The 7,702-nt window shown below is 39.0% G+C and overlaps 1 long non-coding RNA gene across 1 annotated transcript; it reads right to left on the bottom strand.

The window, feature by feature from the left end:
• Positions 1-735: 735 nt before the first annotated feature.
• LOC120440161 lies at positions 736-7,430 on the bottom strand. Its single transcript, XR_005613029.1, has 3 exons — positions 7,371-7,430; positions 958-1,053; positions 736-885 (listed from the first exon to the last, which is right to left on the bottom strand). It is a non-coding gene; the product is annotated as an uncharacterized LOC120440161 (long non-coding RNA).
• Between the last annotated feature and the right edge of the window lie 272 nt (positions 7,431-7,702).

The raw sequence follows: 7,702 nt of genomic DNA, 5'->3' as shown, positions 1-7,702 counted from the left end.
CTTTTTTTTTCCTTTTCTCCATGAGAGATTTTTTTTCTTTTCTGCATTTTAAAAAGAAGAAATATGCACATATATTTGCATCAGTGCTGAATCACTGATTTGCCATTGAGCGGTGAAAAGAGCAGTAAGAGCCACAGCTAAATTAACCAAGCACTCAGTGGCCCCGGGGCACATGTGTCAGGCTTTTCTTTAACTATGCACAAAACTTGAAAATCCCTGACTTTATCCTGTTCTGAAAAATGTTTCTGTTCCCTCATTATGTCCATCAGAAACATCTCTTGAAGGACTCCCTTGCGGTGTAAAACATTTGGCAGCATGGCCCAGTGCTGCTGTCACTCACATTTAGAAGAAAAAAACAAAAACCAGCCGAGAAACAGCAGTTTTGGTTACTAATAATGCAATAAATTTAGATTCACTTTGTGCTGACATCAGGGGACAGGCCATTTTAAAGCTAAACTAAATACGGTTTATTTTTAATGGATATAATTACTTTCATATAATATGAAAGGTGTTTCTTGTTTTAATGAACCGATGTTATCAGGTGAGCTAAAAGAGACTATTGCCAAAGATCTGAGATAAAGTTAGCACCTAGCCAGTAAAATGATGTTACTGCTGATCCATGGGTGATTTAGCAAAGACTTTATGACAGTTTCCTTTCCTGATGCAACCCTCCCGATTTATCCGGGTTCAGGATCGGCGCTAGGCTTGTGGTTCTTTCATGGCTGGAATGTGGACATACTGGGAAAAGGACAGTAAACAGAAGAAATGATGAAATGATGAACAGAGGAAGTTTATGATAAAGTGAGAGAGGACAGAGAGGTGGCATGATGGAGGAGGATGCTGGGATACGGTGAGTTGAAGGCAGATGATCCACAGTGGAGACCCCTAAAGGGAATAGAAGAAAAAGTGTCATGCAGTGACTTTCACAGAAAGGCAGACAGAGAAGATGAAACATACCTTTTCATGATTTTGTGCTTCCTGTCTTTTATTCTTTTATATATGTTGCCAGCCTCATGGACCTTCTGCATTCTTCCTGGGCGCACTCCTTTCTGCCTGAAGAATTGCAAAATATTAATACTACTTTTTTTTAAAGCATTCCTTTAGTAAAAGTAGCAACACCACACTACAGAAACACCTCACTACTGATAAAATTATATTATTAATACATTTTACTCAAAGCATCAAAAGTAAATGTACTTATTCTGCAGAAATAAGTCCATCAGTGTGAAAGTCAAAGTCAACTTTATTGTCAGTGCTGCCATACATGCAGGACACACACAGGATCAAATATTATACATGGTCAGTACATGGATCAACATTACCGCTGCAGATGTTTAAAGAGGAGCTCAGTGTAAGAGTTCTATTAGCTCACGTGGCTGTCCTGTGACGACCGCATATCTTTTTTTAAAGCAGTTTTTAATGAGCTCAGAAACAATGTTACCAGAGGCAATAACCAGCTGTAGCCACAAGATTGCAGTAATTAAAGAATTGATGCAAACAGGTAAGAAGCTGTTTGAAATGACAAGTGAGAGATTGATGTCTAATGTCTAGATTTCACTGGACAAGCACTGTTTGGCTTGCTTGCCCTGACAGAACGCCGTTGGGTGGAAGCCAAAAGAGAGCTAAAAGGAGACGGAATAAACATGAACAAAAAACCAGCCTTATTTGGGGCTGATACTCAAGCATACAAAATAAAGCAAAAGGCTAACAGACTGACAACTAAACTAAAACCTACACTGGAAAGAAACTAAATTATGATTACCATGATGTGAACATAATACTAAACAGGTACATGTAAGAAACTATGGCACGAAAAAACATGAAATGTGAACATGAACATAAAAATTACAAGAAGCTGACGTGACGTGACGTGAATGAACACAAACGACGTAATATGATGACACCACAGGAGAAAGTGAAACTAAAACAATGAACACAGAACACAAAGACCCCTTCAAAATAAAACAGGAAGCCTAACAGGACACAGACATGACACAAACATGATGACATAGGGAACACGGACATGAAACATGACAGACTAATGCACTCAGACAATGGAGACTTAAACACCGGCATACAGAAGGTAAAACACTGAGGACAAGACAGACCATATAATAAAGAGAATAGGAACAGACTCATAACTAAGAATACAAAGAATAACCTAAACTAGACTCAAAACTCAAGGCAACCTGATAATAATACAAGAACTTAACATCTTTTCCACATACCTAAGAAATAACTAATGAAACAATACACTCAAAGTGCTGGGCCACAGACCGAGCCCCTGACAGCATGCATCCAATGGACAGAAACACAACTCCTGATCAATGCTAATGTGCATCCATATCTCTTGGAGGTATGTGTAGATGTAGCAGGCATGTGTTTGCTATTTTTTTAAATATTACCCATTTCCATAACGCAATTCTAAAAAGCATGATTTATCAGTTTTGACTGGGTGTTATTGTTGCCACACAATGAACTCAGTATTGTTAAAAGGATTTTGTTTCTGCTCCAGAAGAAAGAACACATTACTCACCAGATGAATGACATTTATAACTATAAATGTTAATAACTTAAAATCAAGCCTTTATTAAAAGCCTATTAAGTCTTTGTTCATATGAGAGCAGTAGGTGTTTGCCAGCTTCAGGGGAAAGGGAGCTGAGCTGAGACATGTCTGTGATAATCTGTCGTGGTGGTGTACAAAGCCAAATTTATGAAACATGTTATTGAGTATGGCTATAAACATCATGTGTTATAATGATGTTAATAGCCTTCTCGCACTGCTGCACTTATATTGCTCATAGGAACCACAGGTTTTATTGGCTCTCGGAAAGTTTTGTTGTTGTCTTCGTCAAAATCCTGAAGCAGCCACCACTGCAGTGGATTTTGAATTGTCTCCACATACACTATGGGTGATAAAAACAAGAAACAAGCACTGCTCTTTGACCACTGGTGGAAAAACCACTGGTAGAAAAACTCTAATAGTTTCCAAAGCTCCTGGAACAGAGGCTAATCTGGCCATGACCCCATGACTTGAAGTAGTGCCTGCAGCCAGATTGTCACGAAATTCATTTTTAGCCATTACAAAGCATCATTTACTTTATATTTATTGTTCAACCACTTGACAAGTCTTATGTTGCTGGTTTGATGGCTTTGCAGAATCATAAAAGTGGCAAGAGAAGGACAGTCAAATGTTATATTTTATTCAAAGTGTCCCATTATGTCTCTAAATCCTGTTGATCCTCTACCCCACTGGTATATTGTGTATATTTCTGCAGATTCATATACAAAGTCTATTGTGGTTGATGTCTGCTCCATGTAATCCTGTAAAAAAAGGAATAAAACTCCAGTACTGAGACTCCTCTGATGATTGGCTCTGAGTTGAGTTCAGCCACCCTCCTGAGTGACACATTTATAAGCATTGTTCACCCATAATCCAGGAATGCTATTAAGGTGTTAAAATATGTACTACTAGAGACCGTTTATGATCATCCAGTTTATTGTTGTAGGAATTTTGTATTTGCTGTTTTTCTTTACAATAAGCAAAGCAGGCGAGAATCACAGATCTCATAAGAGTCTTGACATCAAGCAGACTCAGCGTCTGTCCTCAGTGAAAGAGTACTTTTGTTTGAGACCAGTCACATTTTTATTGGTTTATTTTGAAGAAGAAGAAGCCATTTAAAATCCTACTTTCATTATATATATCTTTATATCTGTATTTCTTTCTCATTCGGTTGTAACAATATCTTGTTGTGCCTGACATCATTTCAAATACTAAATTGGTAGATGCCATTAGGGTATTTTACGTAGGTTGTATTTCTTTCAGGAATTCATGCTCTGTCTTGGCCTGCTGCCACTTTGACCCACCTTTGATGAGAGCAGAAATGGATGGATGGAAAGATGGTTGTTAAAAGTGTCAAATCCCCACTTTCACCAGTTGTGACAACACTTTACTCACTCGGGATATGGTTGTGGAATTGCACAAAAACAACTTAAGCTTTTGGAGTGTGTAGAGGGAAAAGCTGTCAAAAAACACTTGCTATCACCTCGTGTAGACTGAACTCTTGCAGATGGCATGAAAAACAGATTTTCTACAGAACAAGCACTATAAGAGACGTATAAAACAAGGTTTTGAATAGGCTGCCATTGCATCATGAAACGTGAAAGAGCTGAAAATAGTAGAATGAACTTTTATGTAGAAACTCAGTAGTGATTTAATGTTAAAAAAAACCTCTAATATTTCACTTGATAACACAACATAACCTTGCTTCACCTCTCCACAAAGTTGCTGCTCATCAGTTAGCCCTGACGCTCTCAGCCTTGTTCTAGCCTGCAGTGTTAGGTTGTGCAGCTGAAATAATAAGTGACCAGAAGTTAGAGCAGCCATCTAGTAGCTGGCAGGTTGGTCCCTGTTCAGATGCTGGCGTATCTTAATTTTATGTATGATCCAAAAATAAGCATCATACACATCTAACACACTGTGATGTGCGGTCACATTTATTTATTTATTTGTTTATTTATATTTTGCATATTTGTCATGTGTCATTTTAATAAATAAGGGCCTTAGTTTTCAGATTTTGTGAAAAATCCTACTGATAGCAAGTTACGCCACAATGTGGCATCTCCTCGCTGCTGAGATGGTTCAGTCTGACATCAGCTCTCCTCTTCAGACTTGGCAGAAGTGAGAGAGGAAACCTTACAATATTTCTGACTCTAGAAAATGGACTGGTTCTTATATAGCGCTTTTCTACTCTATTTGAGCACTCAAAGCGCTTTATACAACTAATTCATTCACCCAAGCATGTTTTTTCTAATTTGGTAAGTGCCTACTATTTAACATTCATACACATTCCACTCTGATGGATGCATCAGAGAGCAACATGGGGTTAGTATCTTGCCCAAGGATATTTGGCATGCAGACTGGAGGAACGATCGAACCACCAACCTTCCGGTTAGTAGCTGACTTGCTCTACCACCTGAGCTACCCCAACATAATATGAAACCAATAATATGATGCAGCTCGCAGGAAGCAGCATGTGTAAGTGTAAGTAAATGAAGGGTATTCTCCATCCTCCTTTTCCAAAGAGCAACTGTCAGTGATAACAGACTTTCAAATTTGCAGTGTGGATCTTCTGAATCAAGGTGGAGCAGCATTACAGTAGTACTAGTACAATGGAAGTGACACAGCATGAGTCAAATGTAAGCGTAAAAGTAGCCGAGTTAGTATTTTCCCTGGAAAACCTAAAGTACAAAACAAATGCTTAACACTTTAAGAATGATATTTTAACAACTACAGTAACTTAACCATATAAATCTGCAGAAGCTGCACAATAATTATTTACAGTCTCCCATTACAGCTACCAGCAACATATAGCAAGACCTTGCCAACCACTCTAACAGCTGATGGTTGTCAGGGGGCCATCGACCAGAGTCTAGGTCTGTGTGACCGGGGCATTAGATGAAGAGTTACTTTATCTTTTCATGATATTAGGTTGCTTGTTCAATAGCGATCTACCATATAAGTATGCTTTAAGTTAATACCTGCAAACTCTGGCAGGTTTTCTCTGCATTCAAGTCATCAGGATGCAAATGTGCCAAAACTTCTGAATGATTTTACAACAGCAGTTTTTACATATCAGCAGTGAGCTGGCTGTTAGCTTAACCTAGGGACAGAGGCCATCATGATACATGTAATCAGCAAACAGCCAACAGATGAAGCAGAACTGCTCAGGTTACACAGAAAAATATCATAACTACATGAGTTAGAACAGGTTATCTGTTGGAGTATGTGTGTGTATACGTGTTACTTTTTGCTCTGAGGTTATAGTTAATCCTGCATGATTCGAGAGTTCCAGTCGTCGGTTTCTTCTGACCTCGGCATATTTGTAGCTCTGATCACTTTTTAACAGGGTGTGCAGTGGGAGAGTTCGGAGGCTGCAGACAACAGCAGATTTCCTTTGCTACTTTTTACACTGGCTGAAAGAAAATGAAAATTATTTTCTGGAACTTTGATTTGATGGATAAGATGCCCATTTGAATGGGCTGGGCCCCTGCTTATAGCTAGATCTGACAACAACATGGAGCTACTTAGAGTAGCGGTGTTTGATGCTTAGGCTATTTATAACATGACAGTTTTGCATGACTAATAATACTATTATTGTTACTATTATGAGTAAGTACAGCCAACCGGGGGTTTGTTTAAAATCTGTATGGTCTTCCTTCTGCTAATGTTTAGCAATAGTTTCCAATAAGGACATACTGGTACCCAGTGTTGGGACTAACGCGTTATTAAGTAACATGTTACAGTAACTACGTTATTATTGTGGTAACGAGCACAGTAACTAGTTATTATGCCAAAACCAGGAACGCGTTACTCGTTACTGGGATTTAGATAGGCTCGTCACTCGTTACTTCGTGTGGTGGATATCGCAGACCTTCCACAGATTCAATAACATTAGCAAGTGGTGGAAGCCAGCAGGTGGATGAAGGAAAAGGGAGGCAAGAGGAGAGACCCGAAGCGGCCGCTGGTCCGCGTGTCAGGTGAACTGAACTTCAGGTAAGAAGTTATGACCTGCAGTCTATCGGAGTCAGATATAAACCAAGTTTAGGTGGAGTTTATTTTCGGTATGCTGACATTTTCGTACTGCGTGCTAGCTAGCATGACGGAGTTTCTATACAGCTGGGTGGGTGCTATGTAGGGCTGCACGATTTTGCATAAAATGAGAATCGCGATTTTTTTGCTTAGAATTGAGATCACGATTCTCTCACGATTTTCTTTTCCAATATAAATATTTATTGCACTTATTAACTGCACATCAACTTTGTAACAGTTGAAACTGAACATAAAAACAATAAATAAACATAAAAACAATAAATGCCTCACATTTTGTCGTTGCCGCAAAATGTTGTACTGCTTGAAATTCCGTCTCCACCGTTGCTCAACACTGCGTGTATAGAGCAGGTAGTGAAACAATAGAAAAATAGTTGCGTTTGTCTAGGGTGTTGATCATTTTCCTAAATCCCTCGTTTTGCACAGTGTTGATAGATCTTTGGTCAGGTGATAAGTAATAGCCTCCGTAATTTCTTTGTGCCTGCGGGAGTTCGACGTGTATCCGGTTGTTCAGTGATGACGTGACGAATCCTACTTCCGGGCCTAAAGTAGTCTGCGTTTATTATGGCTTTTGTGTTGTTAACATGTTTAATGTTTTGTATTTTCTTCCATTTAATCTCAAAAAGCTCATAAAACAGTCAGTGATCACTGTTGACCTCCCTCGGCTTTTATTACCGCTAATCATTTATTTAAGCTCAGTTTTTAAACCCTTAAGATGTAACTACAGCACAGCCCATGCAGCAGTATATGAATGACTAACCTCGTATTGTGGATGGATTATCAGTTGTTGTTCTCCTGGCTGAAGTTTAGTCCTTTTACAACATCCTGCCATGCGATTACATTTGTTCCTGACCACCGAGAACACTCACGTTAACTTTTATCGAGTGGAAAAAAAGTTAGCTTGTTTATATTATGCTAACATAGCTGTGTCGCTAGCGGTCACGTAGCACATCATTATATACCAGCTAGCCAAACTTCAGTAACCCTACAAACTTCACTGCTGTTTAGTTTTCTGTCTTCATTTATGTTGGAAGTGACAGCAGAGCTGTACGTTTGAATTTGTTTCCAAAACCCCGCAGCCAGGACATGCTA

The sequence above is a fragment of the Oreochromis aureus genome, linkage group 5 (genome assembly GCF_013358895.1).
Source record: "Oreochromis aureus strain Israel breed Guangdong linkage group 5, ZZ_aureus, whole genome shotgun sequence".
Taxonomy (NCBI): Eukaryota; Metazoa; Chordata; class Actinopteri; order Cichliformes; family Cichlidae; genus Oreochromis; species Oreochromis aureus.
This window is presented reverse-complemented; position numbering and strand designations above follow the sequence as displayed.